This window comes from Loxodonta africana, chromosome 6 (genome assembly GCF_030014295.1).
Source record: "Loxodonta africana isolate mLoxAfr1 chromosome 6, mLoxAfr1.hap2, whole genome shotgun sequence".
Classification (NCBI taxonomy): Eukaryota; Metazoa; Chordata; class Mammalia; order Proboscidea; family Elephantidae; genus Loxodonta; species Loxodonta africana.
In genome coordinates this window covers 118,218,965-118,239,186 of record NC_087347.1, presented here as the reverse complement: position 1 = coordinate 118,239,186, position 20,222 = coordinate 118,218,965, and positions in this window count along the sequence as shown.

The window sequence follows — 20,222 nt, the reverse complement described above, 5'->3', positions numbered from 1 at the left end:
TAAAATGTTAACATGCATATCATTTACACTTTATTACAATTTTACATCATGATTTATAATCTATTTTTATACTTTCATATTTGAAATAAATGACATATTTGGTTTCAATGATTTTTTTTGTATTTTTTTAAGTTCTGAATGTTTTTATACAACATAGTATTAAAGGTGCTTAAGAACTACATGAAATAAAGACATAATACTGGTATTGATATTTTGCCTCGTGTTGCAATCACTATTACTAATTGCCTTTATGTGCCAGGCATCATGTAGATGTGGAAGTACAATAATGAGTAAGACCTTTAATAAGCTTATAGTTAATTAAATACATGGCCAGTTCCTTTGATTCTGCCTCACACTTTGAAATATAATTAATTAATTAATGCATATAATATATTTAAAAAAAAACAAAGCCAAACCAAACCTGTTGCCATTAAGTTGATTCCAACTCATAGCAACCCTATAGAACAGAGTAGAACTGCCCCATAGAGTTTCCAAGGAGCAGCTGGTGGGTTCAAACTGCCAAACTTTTAGTTAGCAGCCTGAGTTCTTAACCACTGCTCCACCGGGGCTCCGTATTATATATTAACTACTGTCAGATTGACACTAAATATTAGCCCATGGCCTAGTGTTACTTTTAGTGCTTCCTTTCTACCTCCTAGCTAGTCTCCTGGGGTCTTAAAAGCTTGAAAGCAGCCATCCAAGCTACAACAATTTGTCTCTATTTGCCTGGAGCACAAAGGAAGAAGGAGAGTCAAGAACAGAAGAAGAAAATGGAATGTGTGGCTAATTGCCTCCATAAACAACTGCTTCCTTTGCCATGAGACCAGAACTGATGGTGCTTGGCTACCATTATTGAACATTTTGATCAAAGATTCTATAGAAGAATCATGATCAAAAGGGGTAAAATGCAGAACAAAATTACAAATTCTTATGGACTCCAGACTTTCTGAAGCCAAGGAAGCTGAACCATTTAAATGATTGCTCTGAGATAATCTTTAAACTTTAAACCAAAATATCACCTGAAGTCTTCTCAAAACCAAACAGTAGTTTAGCTCAACTAGTAAAAAATGTCTGTCTTGAGCGTTATGCTCTCTCTTAAGAACTATCTTTATGGGATCAAAGTGACATCAACAAGTCAAAAAACTGGATAGCACCCTTAGAGGGCAGTGAGTTTATGTTAAGGGGTGAGGAACAACTCAAAAGAAGGATGAGAATGGTTGTACAACTTGAAGAATGTAGTGAATGTCACTGAATTGTACATGTAGAAATGGTTGAACCAGTGTATGTTTTGCTTTGTATGTTCTCAAAAACAACAAAATTATTATTTATTTTTTTAGGAATTATCTAGGAGGTAGGATCAAGATAGCAGAGTAGTCAGACGCTTCCTGTGGTCCCTCTTACAACAAAGACCTGAAAAAAAAAAGTGAATTGATTATATATGACAATATAGGAGCCTGAAACATAAAAGACAAAGTTGAGGAGTCAGACTGAGAGGCAGGGGAAGGGAGAGTCAGTTAAGGTAGTGAGGATTTGCTAGACCTGACCTGGCCGGCACCTCGCAGGCTGGATCAGCCAGCTCGCACAGGCTAAGACAAGCAGTAGCACTCAGGATGGGTTTTCCCCACCAGGAGAAACCAAGTGCAAGAGAGTCAGCTCAAGCTTCCAGAACCAGTGCTGATCTGTGAAAGTTAAGTGCAAGCAAGCGACTAAGCTACCATACAGGATCATAAAAACCCTCCCTCCCTCTGGAAAGTAAATTTCTCCCATTTACCCACACCCTCCTCATTCTACTCTGGTCCTGGTCCAGCTTCAGTGATTGCCTTGCTCCCTAGGTTAGAAGTGGGACCCATAGCATGTCCCAAGCCATTCTCCTGGCTTTGGAGGGGGAAAAAAATAATAAACAGGAAAAAAATCTTCCAGCTCCCCTAAGCTGGGAACTCAGGGAAGGCACAGCCCCTTTTTCCAGGCACAGGCATAAGGAGTCCACTGACTTTGAGTTCCTTTCACCCCTGCCTAGAGCTGTGTGGGCCCATTTTAATAGCGTAGGCTCTCTTTAGCACAATACAACAGGGTGTACACCTGAAGCCTATTTTCAATTGCAACAGCTAAGTGGGAGGTGCAGATTAGTGACATTTGGCACCACCCTTCTCATTAAGCAGGGCCCTCGCCTACTTACATCAATGGCCTAAGGACTAGTAGCTCCACCCACTCTACCTAGTCACCCACGACAGAGGTCCAAAAATAAGTGGTGCCTCTCAGTCCTCACAGCCAATAGCACTAGGTGTGGTGCCCAAAGTCCAACTGCAAAATTTGCCCACCTATGAGCTCTAGGGAATAGAGACATGCCTTCCAAGTAGGCACTCAGGGCAGCCATCACCTCCCTACCTTGCTCAGCACATATCCCCTACTGTAGCCAGATATCTGTACCTGATTCATTCACCTCCATGTAGCCCTGCCTGTCTAGGACTGTAGGGGAGAGACTGCACCACACACTCAGTTACCAACTACCTGGACACCTGAGCTGAGTTCACACAAGAAAAGTAAACAGACACCTGGGCTCACATAACTAGTGTCTTAGTTATCTAGTGCTGCCATAACAGAAATACCACAAGTGGATGGCTTTAACAAAGGAAAATATATTTCCTCACAGTAAAGTAGGCAAATTCAGGGCATCAGCTCCAGGGGAAGGCATTCTCTCTCTGTTGGCTCTGGAGGAAGGTCTTTGTCCCCAGTCTTACCCCAGTGAAGGAGCTTCTCAGGTGCAGGGACCCCACATCCAAAGGACATGCTGTGCTCCTGGTGCTGCTTTCTTGGTGGTATGAGTTCCCCAACTCTCTGCTTGCTTCCCTTTCCTTTTATCTCTTGAAAGATGAAAGGTGGTGCAGGCCACACCCCAGGGAAACTCCCTTTACCTTGGATCAGAGAGGCGTTACAATCCCACCCTAATCCTTTCAACATAAAATTACAATCACAAAATGGAGGACAACCACACATGGCTTAACCAAGTTGATACATACATTTTGAGGGGGGGACATAATTCAATCCATGACACCTAGTAACAGCTCTAACCACCCAATGACCAGACATGAGACCTTCAAGGACACCACTAACCAAAGCAGTTCACACAATCAGCCTCTTTGGGCATATCAAATCAAGAAGCTAGGACACAGTAAGCAAACATAAAATAAATAAATATAATAATTTATTGATGGCTTGGAGACAACAGTCAATATCAAATTACATAAAGAGGCAAGTGACCAAAACAAAGAACGAAGAAACTTCCCAAAGGAAGATAAATCCTTGGAATTACTGGAGGTAGAATTCAAAAGATTAATATACAGAGCTCTTCAAGAGATCAGACAAAATGCAGAGCAAGCCAAGGAACCCCAGACAAAGCAACAGAGGAACTTAAGAAAGTTATACAAGAGCATAATGACAAATTTAACAGGCTGCAAGAATCCATAGGGAGACAACGAACAGAAATCCAAAAGATTAATAATAAAATTTCAGAATTAGACAACTCAATAGAAAGTTAGCCAAACAGAGTTGAGGCAATGGAAGTCAGAATTAGTGAGATGGAAGATAAAGCACTTACACCAATTTATTTGAGGAAAAATCAGATAAAAGAATTTTAATAAATAAAGAAACCCTAAAAATTATGTGGGACTCCATCAAGTGGAATAAGCTATGAGTGATTGGAGTACCAGAATAGGGGGGGATAACAGAAAATACTGAGACAATTGTTGAAGATTTGTTGGCAGAAAACTTCCCTGGTATCACGAAAGATGAAAAGATATCTATCCAAGAAGCTCATTGAACCCCACACAGAGTAGATCCCAAAAGAAAGTCACCAAGACATTAAAATCAAACTTGCCAAAACCAAAGATAAAGAGAGAATTTTAAGAGCAGCTAGGGATAAATAAAAAGTCTTCTACAAAGGAGAGTCAATAAGACTAAGTAAGCTCTGACTACTGAGCAGAAACCATCCAGGCAAGAAGGCAATGGGATGACATACATAAAGCTTTGAAGGAAAAAAAAAAAAGCCAGTCAAGAATTATATATTCAGCAAAACCATCTCTCAAATATGATGGCAAAACTAGGGTGCTTCCAGATAAACAGAAGTTTAGGGAATTTGTAAAAACCAAACCAAAATTACAAGAAATACTAAAGGGAGTCCTCCAGTTAGAAAATCAATAACATCAGATAACAACCCAAGACTAGAACACAGGACAGAAAAATGAGATATTAACCCAGACAGGGAAGTTGCAAAAATAAATCAAAGCTAAAACACTGAAAATAGGAAAACAGAGATGTCAATATATAAAAGATGACAACATTAAAACAGAAAAGGGAACTAAATAATGCAGCCATAGAACTTTCACATAAAAAGGAAGTCGAGGCAATATGAGGAAATAAAAGATTGGTTTAAACTTAGGAAAATAGGGGTAAATATTAAGGTAACCACAAAGGAAACTAACAATCCTACACATCAAAATAAAAACCAAGGAAAACAGAAAGATTCAGCAAATACAAAATCAATGACACTGAAAAAGATGAAAAGAAAATACACAAAGAAAAATGACTCAGCACAGAAAATTTAGTCTCTGCATAAAAGACCTATACAAAGAAAACCACAAGACACACAAAGAGACCTACATAAGTGAAAAAACATGCCTTGCTCCTGGATGGAAAGACTCAACATTGTGAAAATGTCAATTCAACCCAAACTGATCTACAGATACAATGCAATCCTAATACAAATTCCAATGACATTTTTTAACTAGATGGAGAAACAAATCACCAACTTCATATGGAAAGGGAAGAGACCCCGGAAAAGTAAAGCATTACTGAAGAAGAACAAAGTGGAAGGCCTCACACTACCTGATTTTAGAACCTATTATACTGCCAAAAACCCTGGTGGCACAGTGGTTAAGAGCTATGGCTGCTAACCAAAAGGTCAGCAGTTTGAATTCAACAGGCTCTCATTGGATACTTTATGGGGCAGTTCTACTCTGTCCTATAGGGTCTCTATGAGTCAAAATAAGCTCAAGGGCAACAGATCTTGTTTTTCTAATTGCACAGCCGTGGTAATCAAAATAGCCTGTTATTGGTACAACAACAGATACATAGGCCAATGGAACAGAATTGAGAACTCAGATGTAAATTCATCCACTTATGAGCAGCTGATATTTGACAAAGGCCCCAAGTCCATTAAATTGGGAAAAGACAGTCTCTTTAGCAAATGATCCTGGCATAACTGGATATCCATCTGCAAAAAAATAAAACAAGACCCATACTTCACACAGTGTACAAGAACTAAATCAAAATGTGTTAAAGACCTAATTATAAAATCTAAAACAATAAAGATCATGGAAGAAAAATCAGGGACAATGCTAGGAGCCCTAATACAGGTCTTAAGCAGAGTACAAAACAAAACTAACAATGCACAAACACCAGAAGAGAAACTAGATAACTGGAAGCTCCTAAAAATCAAACACTTATGCTCTCAAAAGACTTCATGAAAAGTGTAAAAAGACAACCTACAGACTGGGAAAAAATTCTTGATCACATCCTATCCAATCAGGGTCTGATCTCTAAATTCTACAAGATACCACAAAAACTCAACAACAAAAAGACAAATAGCCCAGTTAAAAGATAGACAAAGGAAATGAATAGGCACTTCACCAAAGACGACATTCAGGTGGCTAACACGTGAGGAAATGCTCACAATCATTACCATTAGAGAAATGCATACAATGAGATGCCAGCACACCCCAACAAGGCTAGCATTAATCCAAAAAACATGAAACAATAAATGTTGGGGAGGTTGTGGAGAGACTGGAAAACTTAAACACTGCTGGTGGGAATGTAAAATGATGCAACCACTTTGGAAATCTATTTGGTGCTTCCTTAAAAAACTAGAAATAGAAGTACCATAAAATCCAACAATCCCACTCCTTAGAATATGCTCTAGAGAAATCAGAGCCCTCACACGAACAGATATATGCACACCCATGTTTATTGCAGCACTGTTTACAATAGCAAAAAGATGGAAGCAACCTAGGTGCCCATCAAACACACAAACGAATTTAAAAAATTATGGTATATTCACACAACGGAATACTACACAATAATGAAGAACAATGATGACTCCACAAAACATCTCATAACTTGGATGAATCTGGAAGGCATTATGCTGAGTAAAATTAGTGTGTAGTAAAAGGACAAATATTGTATGAGACCACTATCATAAGAATTTAAACACAGAAAAAACATTCTTTGACTGTTACGAGGATGGAGAGGAACCGAGAGGGGAATTTACTGTCTAGTTAGTAGAAAAGAATTATTTTAGGTGAAGGGAAGGACAACACACAATACTGGGGAAGTCAGCACAACTGGACTAAATCAAAAGCTAAGAAGTTTCCTGAACACAGTCAAACACTTTGAGGGACAGATTAGCAGAGGCGGGGGTCTGGGGACCATAGTTTTGGGGGACATCTAGATCAATTGGCATAACAAAGCTTATTAAGAAAATGTTCGGCATCCCACTTTGGTGAGTGGTGTCTTTTTATCTAGGGTCTTAAAAGCTAGCGAGTGGCCATCTAAGATGCATCAATTGGTCCCAACCCACCTGGAGCAAAGGAGAATGAAGAACATCAAAGACACAAGGAAAATATGAACTAAAGAGACAGAAGGTCCACATAGACCAGAGGCTCCATCAGCCTGAGACCTAAAGAACAAGATGGTGCCCTGCTACCACCAATGACCGTCCTGACAGGGAACACAACAGACAGTCCTTGATGGAGCAGGAGGAAAGTCTGGTGCACAACTCAAATTTATATAAAAAGACCAGACTTAATGGTCTAAGACTACAGGAACCCGAGAAGACATGGCCCTGGGCTTTCTGTTAACCCGGAACTAAAACCATTCCTGAAGCCCACTCTTTAGACAAAGATCAGACTGGACTATAAAACAGGAAATAATACTGGTGAAGTGTGTGCTTTTTAGTTCAAGCAGATACACAATACTACGTGGGCAGCTCCTGTCCAGAGGCGGGATAAGAAGGCAGAAAGCTGATTGAATGGACACAGAAAACCCAGGGTGGAAAGGGAGTGTGCTGTCACATTATAGGGATTGCAACTAGGGTCACATAACAATATGTGTATAAATTTTTGTATGAGAAATTAACTTGAGCTGTAAAATTTCACCTAAAGCATGATTAAAAAAAGAATTATCTGTATGGGCTCAAATTAACAACAGCAATTCAATTTAGCTAGGCAGCTTAGGGGACAGTGAGTTTATGTTAAGTAGTGAGGGACAACCCAAAAAAGAAGGGTGACAATGGTTTAACAACTTAAAGAATGTAATCAATGTCACTGAATTGTATATGTAGAAATTGTTGAATTGGTGTATGTTTTGCTATGTATATTTTTGACAACAACAAAATAAAATAAATTATTTAAAAAAAAGAAGAACTGTCCCAGTGATTTTCAAACTATGCACAGTGATAAGTAGGACACAAATAGAAATGACTTCCCATTGTAAACACCTCAGGCTTAATGTCCTTTGAGAGGGTGTAGAACAGCACTCAATTCTTCCAGTATTGTCTCTGTTTTTGTTTTCAACTATGGACATGTAGCTAGCATTGGAACAGTAAGAGATCTTAAGATTTAAGAGACTTTCTTGGTGAAGTCAATAGACAAAAGGATGCTGAAAGTACCAGGATTACCAATGGAGAGATACAGAAAAAAGGAAGATCTCGAATCACCTCAGCAATCAGAACCAGGGGTGACCATCACGTGGGAAGTTTTTCAAACATTTGCATTTGGATTTTTTTTTTTCCTGGAGGAAGTGACTTGGATTATAGGGCAAAATAGTTTGGGTAGTTTAAGAAGAAAGCATAGAGGTAGTGGTGGTTCATTGGTAGAACTCTGACCTTCCATGCAGGAGACCAGGGTTCAATTCCCAGACAGTGCACCTCATGAGCAGTCATTACCTGTCTGTCAGTGGTGACTTGCATGTTTGTATGATGCTGAAGGAGCCCTGGTGGCACAGTGGTTAAGAGCTATAGCTGCTAACCAAAAAGTCAGCAGTTAGAATCCAGCAGCTGCTCCTTCGAAACCCCATGGAGCAGTTCTACTCTGTCCTACAGGGTCTTTATGAGTCAGAATCAACTCAATAGCAATGGGTTTGGGTTTTTGTTTGTTTGTTTGTTTTTTCACTATGATGCTGAACAGGTTTCAGTGGAGCTTCAAGACTAAGGTGGACTAGGAAGAAATGCCCGGGGACCTACTTCCAAAAATCAGCCAATGAGAATCCTATGGATTACAAAGGTCCTGTCCACAACCAATCATGGGGGCAACGCAGGACAAGGCAGCGTTTTGTCATGGTGTGCATGAAATCACCATGAGGGGGCCGACTCCATGTCAGCTTAATAACAACAAGGAGAAAATAGCATGAAGGAATATGCATGATAAGGAAAAAATATATATCAGGGGCACGTTAAGGAAAAGTCTTGATTTTTTTTTTTTTTAATTAAAGCTACTGAATTATTTTTCCCAGTTTATAACAAAAGTGGCCAACAACAACAGCATTAACAAAGAGCCGCTACCATCAAAGTCTAAACCTGCTCCTGACTGTAGGCTGGAGTCGCCTCTATCCCGTGCAACGTTAAACCTGCTAAAACAACAAGGAAACAAAAAAAGTAATTATGGGAAGTTTTGTTTGGGTTAGGAAAAGATACATAAAATAAAGAATTTTAGATGTATTTCTTTTTCTTCCAGGCAATGACAGCAACATCAATGAGAACCATGGAGGGTTTCCCAGATTATTTACCATGTATAGTTGGAGAACCTGCTTTAATTAATACAAGGGAATGATTTTTATTCAACATATCAAAGGGGAGCTATAAATAAGTGTGTCTAGAACATTTACTTTCTTAACAATTTAAACATTAATTTCTTTAAAATGTACATGTCTGCATGATTCATTCTTAGCCAGTTTTTTTTTTTTTTTTTTGTAAGGAGAAATATAAACATCTCAAAATATTATCAATTCTAAATTTAATCAGGTCCAAATTCAGGGAACCGGTATCAGACACCCCTTTTAGTAAATGTTGTTCCAAAAGATTTAACCATGGAATTAAATTTATTTTTGCCACCTGATACAAGGAAATAGATTGCAATCGAAGCCCATGTAAGTAAAAGCTTCTTTCATCATTTGCTCAATAAGCAAATATTTTTTAGGCACCTACTCCATGACAACTTCAATATTTTCCCCATTTAATACTGAAATATTTAATATTGAAATTGTCAAGGATTTCATTTTGCTTGGATGCACAATGAACACCCATGGAAGCAGTAGTCAAGAAACCAAATGACATATCGAATTGGGCAAATCTTCTGCAAAAGACTTCTTTAAAGTGTTAAAAAGCAAATACGTCACTTTAAGGTACACCTGACCCAAGTCATGGTATTTTCAATTGCCTCATATGCAAGCAAAAGCTAGGCAATGAATAAGGAAGACCAAAGAAGAATTGATGCCTTCAAATTATGGTGTTAGCAAAGAATATTGAATGCACCATGGACTGCCAGAAGAACAAACAAATCTGTCTTGGAAGAAGTATGGTCAGAATGCTCCTTAAAAACAAGGATGACAAGACTTTGTCTCATGTACTTTGGACGTGTTATCAGTAGAGACCAATCCCTAGAGAAGGACATCAAGCTTGGTAAAGTAGAGGGTCAGCAAAAAAGAGGAAGACCCTCAATGAGATGGAACAATAGTAAGCCAAAAGGTAAAATATATAGTATATAAAATGGCAATAAATTCATGGAGAAAATTAATAAGAAAAAGGATACTAGGAGACTAGTGTTGGAGAAAGTTTTTTTTTATTATTTTTAATAGGATGATTGGGGAAGAGAAGCTTCATTCATAAAGTGACATTTAAGCAGAAGTCTGAAAATGAGGGAGCAAGACATATGAAACACATTTAGTGGAAGAGCATTCCAGCAAGTACAAAGGTCCTGATCAATATAAAATGCAGTCCGTTGCCATCAAGTCGGTTTCAGCTCAAAGTGCCTCTATAGGACAGAGTAGAACTGCCCCACAGAGCTTCCAAGGATCGGCTGGTGGATTCAAACTCCTTCTCTTTCAGTTAGCAGCTATAGCTGTTAACCACTGTGGTTCTATTTGTATGAGAAAGTCAACATGGCTGAGGAAGAAGGTGGTGAACATCCCTAACTAGGAAGAAAAGGCCGATGATCTACTTCCAAAAATCAGCCAATGAAAACCGTAAGAGTCACAATGGTTTGATCCACAGCCAATCATGGGAATGGTACAGGACCAGTCAATATTTTGTTCCATTGTGCCTGAGGTCACCATGAGCCGGGAGCCAACTCAACAGCAGCTAATAACAATACTGATTAAAACAACTTTCATCGATCAAAACAGATGTTCAATTTTTGCTCTTACTAGGAAAGCTTAAGTGTTGTAGATCACCTGGAAATGACACGGCTTCTACTTTCAATGAGCCAGCAACTAATGTTAAGAAAATTGACCATAATTGACCATAGAGCTTTGGAAATCCATTCTAATTTGAAACAGAAAAGTATGGCTCTCACATCCTCATGCAAGTTTTTAAGAAAACTCCCTTTCTTTCCTTTTCTTTTTAAGTTTATATTAGAAAGACAGGGAACATCCAGGTGAAAAGGCACTTAGAAAAAAAAAAGTTCTTTTAATTCAATGCTTTCCAAACTTAATATGCAATTTACCTGGAATCTTGTTAAAATTCAGATTTTGATTCTGTAGGATATAGAGTGTCACGGATTTAATTTTTTTTTTTTTTTTTTTTTTAGGATATAGAGTGTCATGGATTCAATTATGTCCCTCAAAAATACATGTATCCGTTTGGCTACGCCATAATTCCCAGTGGAAACCCTCATGGTGTAGTTGTTAAGAACTATGGCTGCAAACCAAAAAGGTCAGCAGTTTGAATCCAGCAGGTGCTCCTTAGAAACCATATGGGACAGTTCTACTCTGTCCTATAGGGTTGCTATGAGTTGGAATCGACTCGACAGCCGTGGGTGGGTATGATTCCTAGTATAGTGTAATCATCCACCATTTTGTCATTTTGATGTGACTTTCCAATGTGTGGTAAACCCTATCACTGTGATATTAATAAGATGGATTAGAGGCAGTTATGTTAGTGAGATCCACAAGATTAGATTTTGTCTTAAGTCAATTTCTTTTGCTTTATAAAAGAGAGAAGTAAGCAGAGAGACAGGGAGACCTCATACCACCAAGAAAGCAGAGCTGGGAGCAGACCACATCCTTTGGACCTGGGGTTTCTGTGTGAGCAAACTCCTAGTCTAGGGGAAGATTAATGAGACGGACCTTCCTCCACAGCCAACAGAGAGAAAAAGCCTTCCCCGGAGCCGACGCCCTGAATTTGGACTTCTAGCCTACTAGACTGCTTTAACAGAAATACCCACTTGGGTACTTCTGTTAAAGCAGCACTAAATTACTAATACATGGAGTAGGATCTAGATTTCTGCGTTTAACAAACAGCCACGTGATGTTGATGTGAGTGGCCCAAGTACTACCTCTTCAGTAGTAAAACTTTAGTTAGCATTATCTGATTAGAGGGTAAATTGACCACATGGCAAAGGAAAAAACCCTGCAGAGATATAAACTGATGAAAGATGTTGATAATAGGCACATAGTCACAAAGGGGAAGACTTTGGACTCTAAGCAGAAAGATTCTAAATGGATAATACATGCTCAAACCTCAGAAAACCAGGGTGAAAAATCATAACACTTTAGAAAAGATTAAACAATGACTGGAAACCATAGACTTTTCAGTTAAAATGGTACCTAATTATACATGTCTTTATATTTCTTTAAATTTTAAAATCCAGGTGAATTTGTACATCCTATTTAAAGGCAATGTTGATGCTGATATTTTAATAGCTTACTTCTTTTGCATGTATTTTAGAGAATAATTAGGTCAGGATAAATTTTATATTTGATTTGATTGTCTCAATTGTTCTCACGTTATAACCTTCACAGCTTTAAAGTACTGATTCCTATTCTGAAAAGGAGGGTGAGAATGGTCGCACAACTCAAAGAATGTAATCAATGTCACCGAATTGTACATTAGGAATGGTTGAATTCGTGTATGTTCTGCTGTGTATATTCTCAACAACAATAATAAAAATAAAATAAATTATAAAATTAAAAAAAAAAAGTACTGATTCTGGAGTTACACCCACAAAGGATTTGATTTCATTACTCTGAGGAGAGATTCTGGACTTCTGGAAAATTTAAAGCTCTCCAGGTGATTCTAACCTGCAGCCAAGGGTGAGAACCACTGAATTAAACCAAACTTAAGAGAGCGCGTGGTCTCCATGAGGCTGTAACCCATGCATAGAGTGGCAAAGTGTCAACAAGAAATGGCTTCTGGAGACTTGTCTTGCAAACCCAAACTTAGAAAGTTATAGCAAATATCATACAGTATTAGCCAAATCCTTTGATCTCAAAAACTTCTAAAAACCTAGTCACTTCTCTTTCCCTTTTCCACTTTTCCAAATCAAAGGCTTCAGACAGATTATCTTTAAGCAGGCTTCAAAAGACTCCCACTGCAATTGAAATGCTGATAGTTTCAACCAGATGTCAGAATTCCCTGATAAGAATAATTGCTCTTGAAGTGTCAGAATTACCTGTTGATCCTAGGGTGCTTTAAAATATGAAGAAGGAAGGAAGGAAGGAAGAAGTAATCTCCTTTGATATTCCATTGTTTTCTATGGAGCTGAATTTGAGCAGAAATAGTTTAGCAGTTTTCATGGATGCCAATTTCTGAGTCTAAAGGTGAGAGGACAAGTTAGAACTTCACAAGTCATAGAGAATAGGCACCATAGAGACAGGACACTGGGAGAGCCCCACAGAGGTGGGTTAGCTCAAGCTCTTGAAAGATGGCAACAGTGATATCAAGATGAACTGATAATATCTCCGTGTAAGCTAGTTCATTTCCCAATATTCTCCAGCCACTGACAGAACACCTAAATCCAATCAGCCATTTTAGAAGTGTGTTCTCCTGAACAATAGGGAAATTTAGTGAGAACCAGTCAGTGACTCAGGGCAGAGCTATCCCACTAACTGGAAAAATTAATCACCTTTACATACGAAGGATGGCACAATTCCGTGGCATTATCTTTAGCTGCTTCCATCTGTTAGCAAGGAAACAAGAATTTGTCTTTCTACAATGGAAAACCAGTAAGACTCTGAAACACAGGCTCTTCTCCTTTCTGCTTATCTTTTTTCTTTGGGTTTCTTTCTTACTTTGATTGGGCTACTAATCAAAGTTTGGTATGACAATGATTGTCTGAAAATTATCTTGGGTTTCTTAGACGAGGAGCCAGCTTGGACCAGGAGCTTCCCCCTTCTCCCACTGGGAGGGCCTGCACCCATGGTCAGCTTTCTACAGTAGTAATTTCCTCTCCCAGGCAGCAGGGGCAACAACCAAGGGCTTTGAACCAGTTCATTTCAGTTTAAACCCCTGCTGAGAATTTCCATTTCCACCCCAGATATCCTGAATCAGAATCTACATTTTACCAAGATCCTCAGGTAATTCTTATGTATAATAAATTTTTAGAATCACTGCTCTACTAGTGGTTCTTATTTTGGTCCCTAACCATCAGCATTAACATAGCCTGGAAACTTGTTAGAAATACAGATTGTCAGATCAAAGCCCTGGCAACAACTTGCCACAGGCCCAGGGATTGGCAGCTGGCTTTCTAGAATACTTTCTAAAAGAAAGCCAGTCACTTATATCCAGACTAGCCAGCATCTCAGTAGACTAATTTTTCATTCACTGACAAAGTGACTATCCCAGTTACCCACAATAAGGGAACACAACAGGAGATAACAAACCTCCTTTGGAACACAGGCTCATCATGTGCCCAGCTAGACATTCCATGAAATGAAAGGAAAGTCAGAGGATCTCTGTCTTTTCTTGCTACCCCAGCTTATCTCTGCGAGGCTCTCTCACACATCTGAGGCCAGCTGGCTTGTCATTTGCAGCTGGATGATCTAGGTGGCCTCATTCACACATCTGACAGTTGGCTGATGTCTGGCTCAAGTGTCTAAATTCTCTTCCACATGGCCTCTCTTTCTCCACTAGCCTGGCTTTTGCTCATTCATGTGGTGGTCCTAGGTTTTTAAGGGAAAATTTCTGTAAAAATGGTGCTGTGGTGGTAGAGATCCTCTGATTTCAAGGGGAGGGAGAATCAAGATCGAAATCAGTCCAAGCCTGATTCCTATGAGGTGGAGTTCAAACATACCTCCACCCTCCAACCTTTTCCCCAGTTCTGACACCAGTTGTCCTTCCCACAGAACTCTCTATTTCTCTGCTGGGTTTGATTAAAATTTGTTGCAATAGCCACGCAGAGCTCACAGACCATACTCACAATTCTGGCATTTATTAGGGAAATAACAGGTTACAATTTAGGATAAGGAATAACTCAGAATACAATTCTTCAGTCAGGACAGATTTTTGGCTGTGCCCACAGGAAAGCTCCTCTCTTGGCCCCTGGGTACCTGGGCCCCTTAGCACCTGGGCTCCTGGGCCTCTGGGCCCCTCAGCCTGGCCTCTACCTTGCTTGGGCAAGTGTTACAAAGCTCTTTAGTTCCACCAACAAGTGCCCAGGGACACCCAACTCTGCCAGGAAGCTCCTGCCTAAGAGCTCTCATCTGTCTCATTCCATGGGTTGGCACACCCACTGTAACCACTTGCTCAAAGGGCCAGGAAGCCCGTGGCATCTCACACCAGTCTCCCTGTTCTGCTGCTACAGTTTCTCTGCTGCTGTTTCTCACTGTTTTGCTCCATCTCCGGTGTTACAGCTCTTTTTGTCTTCTGGGTCTAGGAGGTTCTCAGCACAGGGAGCCCAGGTCAAAGGACATGCTCCACTCCTGGCTCTTGGTGGTAGTGAGGGCCCCCTCTCCTATTCTCTGGGATGGCTCATTTTAAGCCTTAGCGGGATGGCAAAACTGATCAATCCCTTCATTAGGGTTCCATACACTTTACTTGCATGGTCCCCTACAGGGATTTCATGCACCTTATTTGCATTTTTAATAGGCTGTCTAATCCTCTTAAAAAAAAAAATCCTCTTGGTGGGCCACAAATACCTTATTTGCATAGTCCTACCCAATCATTTTGCAGGAGCCACGAAGTCTATAGCTAGATGGGCCATATTAAGCAATTCACTGAACCTTGAGTCCCAATACACAAGGGCTTTTTAAACCTCTGCTTTTGTCCATTTGCTTAAGTTTCATTGATGAAATCATCTTAAGGCCATAGTCAGTGTTGGATGGCATTACCGAAAGACATGGGTGGAGGGAAGAGGATAATCTGTCGCCATTTTTGCAGTCTACCATACATTGTGATGGAACTAGACAAGAATTCACCTACTCTTGCCCCTGGGGAACTTCACCCTAATAGGGCAGAGTTTGCATATCTCTGCCCAGATAGAGAACTTCTAGTGCAACGAAATCCATATTAAGTTCATACTAAGTGGGCTATGACTTATTACAGTGTCAATATAAACAAGTCATACAATCTTCTTATAAAATTAGAAAAGCAATTCTCTTTCTTCCTTTCCTCACACGTACTCTATGAGGTCAAATGTGAAAACTCTTTTGAAGGAACCTGTTCTATCAGCTGCTTCGGCAGCATATTATTGTTGTTACTGGTGTTATTTGGCGTTGAGTCAGTCTACCCGCCTCTACCCCCTTTCCCCAATTCATGGCAGCCCCATGCACAACAGGATTGGACCATTGTGATCCATAGGATTTTCATTGGCTGATTTTTGCCAGCCTTTCTTCCTAGTCTGTCTTGGTTGGAAGCTCCACTGAAACCTATTCAGCATCATAGCACCACACAAGCCTTCACTGACGGGTAGGTGGTGACTGCTTACGAGATACATTAGCCAGGAACCAGACCCAGGTCTCCCACGTGGAAGGTGAGAGTTCTGCCATTGAACCACCAATGCTCCCCAGCATATGTATTAAAAAATTTGAGGTGTCTTAACTCAAAGAACATGGATTTTTTTAAATAACATTGTGTTTTCAGTGAATTTTTTTTTAATGTGGATATTTTTAATAAACACCACTTGTTTGATTGATACGTTACCTTGGGTGTTGATATCCCCCTAAACTTCTCCCAAACATTCCCTATTGCCTTTGAAGAAGAAACTTCAGAGTGTAGGCCAACTCTTTCAAGTGCCACTACCGATTGTCACTGCTCTGCCTTTGTCAAGCTAGGCTCTCCGTCCGGTGGTCAGTAAATAGCACAAAATTTGCACAGTCCGTTTGGTCCAATGCAATTTGAATAGTGTCAGAATCTGCAAAGCCTCAGAGAACCAATGAGCACAGAAATAAATGCTTCCTAGGAAATACAAGGTCGGACATCTATCTGACTCCAACCATCCTTGTGAAAAACAGCTCAGGTCCTTCCTATCCCATGATACTTTCCCTGATCATCCTCAACCACAGTGATCTCACATTCTGAACTTCAGTGGTGTTTTATGGAATGAACTAGATTTGATAGGGAGCCAGCAGATTTTTTTCTCACCTCTTCCTATAAGCCTGTTTGATACAGTCATTCTTCTCAACTCTTTTGATAAAACTAGGGCAGATTCTCATTGATTTGGCCCTCTCAGATATGAAAATGTTCAATGAAGGATAATAATAACACAATACCAGTCGAGTGCAATCTGATAAGCACATAACTTCAATCTAAAAAAAAAAAATCTAGGGCACTATAATATTGAAAATCGCAACCCTTATTTAATTAAACCTTCTCCTTTCCCAGCTGTTCCATGGGAGAAAGATGTGGCAGTCTGCTTCTGTAAAGATCACAGTCTTGGAAGCCCTACAGAGCAGTTCTTCTCTGCCTATAAGGCCACTATGAGTTGGAATCAATTCAGTGACAACGGGTTTCTTTTCTCCCATCTGGCACCTGCCTAAGCTTAGAAGCCTGTGGTGGAGGAGAGGGAGTGGTCACCTTCACACTTCCTCTCCTCTCTGTTCCACCTTCTCTTCCACTCCCTAGCTGCTGGCATAGTTGACTTGATACAGATGTCTGAAGCTGACTCTTTTCTGGTGTCTTTAGCTGGTTCTTGGAGATTTCCCGCTTTTGATTCCAGTTTTGTTGCCTTGTGCAGTGGTTCTTCCCTGGCTAATCACTTCTCTTTCCCACTTATGTTTGCTGGGATTTATCTCTCAGAGTTGTATCAACCCTGCAGGTGGTCTTCTTGGGCACAAACACAAGACGATGCCCTCAAGCCATCTCTGTGAGGCTCACATCTTCCCAGGATATAATATGCTCACTCCCAACACAACCGTCTCTCTTTCGTGATTCTGCTGTCTCAGGACTATGGCCAGTCACAGCCTCAGCTGCCTGTTTTTGTTCATTTTAGGTGTGAGTCAGACTCAATCTCTGAGTCTCTCAGATTCCAAGGGAAATGGGCAATCTTTCTGAATATTTTCTTGAAGCCCCCAGGGAAGGAATTATCCAATAGACAAGATATGCACAGTGCTTACCTTGCTTACCGGATCATCTGTAGTGAACAAAATTTCATATTTTTCCACCATATCAAAGACTCTGCTTCTAGATATGGCTGGGATTTTTCTTTTTCCCAACTCACAGCACCTTCCCACAGAGTCAAAGCCTCTTTTCAAATTTACAAATCCTGACAGGTGTGGAGACCCAGTAAACAAAGTAAGCACAGATTTACTTTTACTTTCTTACTAGTCTGTAGTGGACAATTCCCCTACAGATGATCTGGTAACTAAGGTAAGCACTGTGCTTACCTTGCCTATTGGGTAGTCCTCCCCCGGAAGACCCTTTTCACTTGGCTTAACCCAAAAAACCAAACCCGTTGCCGCTGAGTTGATTCCGACTCATTGTGACCATATAGAACAGAGTAGAACTGCCCCATAGGCTTTCCAATGAGTGGCTGGTGGATTCAAACTGCCGACCTTTTGGTTAGCAGCCAAGCTCTTCACCACTACATCACCAGGGCTCCAGCTCACTTGGCTTAGAATCAGTAAAAAGTACCGATGGAGTGGGAGAAATGCACAGAACCCTGGCAGCTTTCTCCAAAGAAATCCTCATTTTAGACTCTGCATTCTCTCCCTCCCATTTCTCCTGGAGGTGGGTGATGGGCAGTTGAGGACAGACTGACTCCACAGCCTCTTTACGTATTCTGCCCAGGTGGCCTAGTCTAGCACATTGCCTGTGAGTGAAATACTAAGCACCCGATTGGTTTATTCTCAGCCTTTGGAATCTTTACTGAAAATTTCTGAGACAAGAGTAAGATCTAACCACTTGTTATTCTTCTATATGTACTGTCCTTCACAAAATGACCTTATTATCACTTAAGTATCCCCATACAAAGGAGCCCTGGTGGCACAGTGGTTAAAGTGCTTGGCTGCTAACCAAAAGGTTAGCAGTTCAAACCCACCAGCCGTTCTGCAGGAGGAAAGATGTAGCAGTCTGTTTCTGTAAAAAATTATGACCTTGGAAACCCTATGGGGAAGTTCTACTCTGTCCTCTGGGGTAGTTATGAAGTCGGAATTGACTCCAAGGCAACAGGCTTGGGTTGTTGTTGTTGTTGTATCCCTATACAATTCTCCATATTTTGCCTTTGGGAAGATGGAGAGTTTGAAGAAAACAAAACAAGTGATGAAGAGAATCTAATTTTATTCTTAAAGTCCTCACAAGCTAGCGGAGACTGTAGCAGAAAACTTTTGGAGTATCTACCTAGCCCAATGGCCAATTGCCCATCTCTTTGGGAACTCACATCCTGCTTCCCCTAATGGGTTCCAGCTGCCATGTTTGTGTGGAGACACCACTCAATAGCCATTCATGGTTGACATCTTCCTCAAGATGGGCCATTTATATTCTCTCCTAGGAATTAAGAATTGGACTTAAAATCGAATTAGACTCTGTAGCCAAAAGGACAGACATTTTCTATCTTGTAGATCAGAGAAGCAGAGAAAGTCAATCGGCAGAGGAAGAGAGAGAATAGTGCAGACATACAAAAATAACAGATGAGGGCCAGAGAAAGAGTCTATAAGCCTTCTGGTTTCGGATTACCTTCCTGTTGACTGGCTGCATCCCTGCCCTTGGGTCTTTGATACTCCCTATATTCGCATAGGGGTTCTTTTTTTGTTTGTTTAAACTTACTACAGTTTCTGTTTCTGCAATCCAAAGTGCCCTAAGTAATGCAGAAACAAAATACACACAGGAAAAGTAGCTGAGAACAAGGCAATAGAACATAGGTGAGTGTAGCTGATTTGGGAAGGCAACACAGAGACTCAATATATGGGATGAACTTCAAAAGATGGGCAGGGTTGCTATGGGAAGGGATATTCCAGGTATAGAAACTGGTATGAGCAAAGGAAGGGAGGTGAAGAAACTTACAGCAGTTACTTGAAGGGCCAAGGTGTCCAGGGGAATCATTGGAAAGAAAATTAGACAAATAGGTAAGGGTTGGATTTTACAGAATCTTGACAGCTATTCAAAAGAAGTAGGGAAACACTTGGAGATTTTTTAGCTGGGAGTATTGCGATAAGATCCGTAATACAGAAGGTAATTATTGAGCAGTACGTACTTAGAACAAATTAGAGCATAAGGGGATTGGATACAGGAAATCAGATACAAAGTAATTACAGTAACCAGATAAAGAGGTAATGAGGGATTAGTCTAGGAGATGAGATAAGCAATTAGAATGGGGGGGGGTTGACAATTAAGTGCTGAAATCAGAGTATGGGGGTGAAGGTACCGTGGCAGAAACTATCCCATACCCAAATGGTGATAAACATGGCTATGTCCAGACCCACTTAATTTGTAGCTGATTGTCCTGGACTAAAAAAGAAAAGGCCATTGGAAAAGTTGGATTCAAGCTATAGCAGGCATGTGCTGTTTTCTAACTAGGAGTGTCTTTCCGCCTTCTTTGGGGAAGCACCCCAGTTTCCTTTGAGGAACTGGGTCAGGAAGCTGTCCTAGACTTGAATGGCTCTATCTCACTGCAGAACTTCAGATATGACACATGCTTCAATGACTCTGCCACCCAACACAGCCCCCAAACAGCACCATAGTGCAACATCCCAGAAAGCTATCAGAGAAGTTTTAAGTTTGGGGAAATTCCATTGCTAGCTTTATT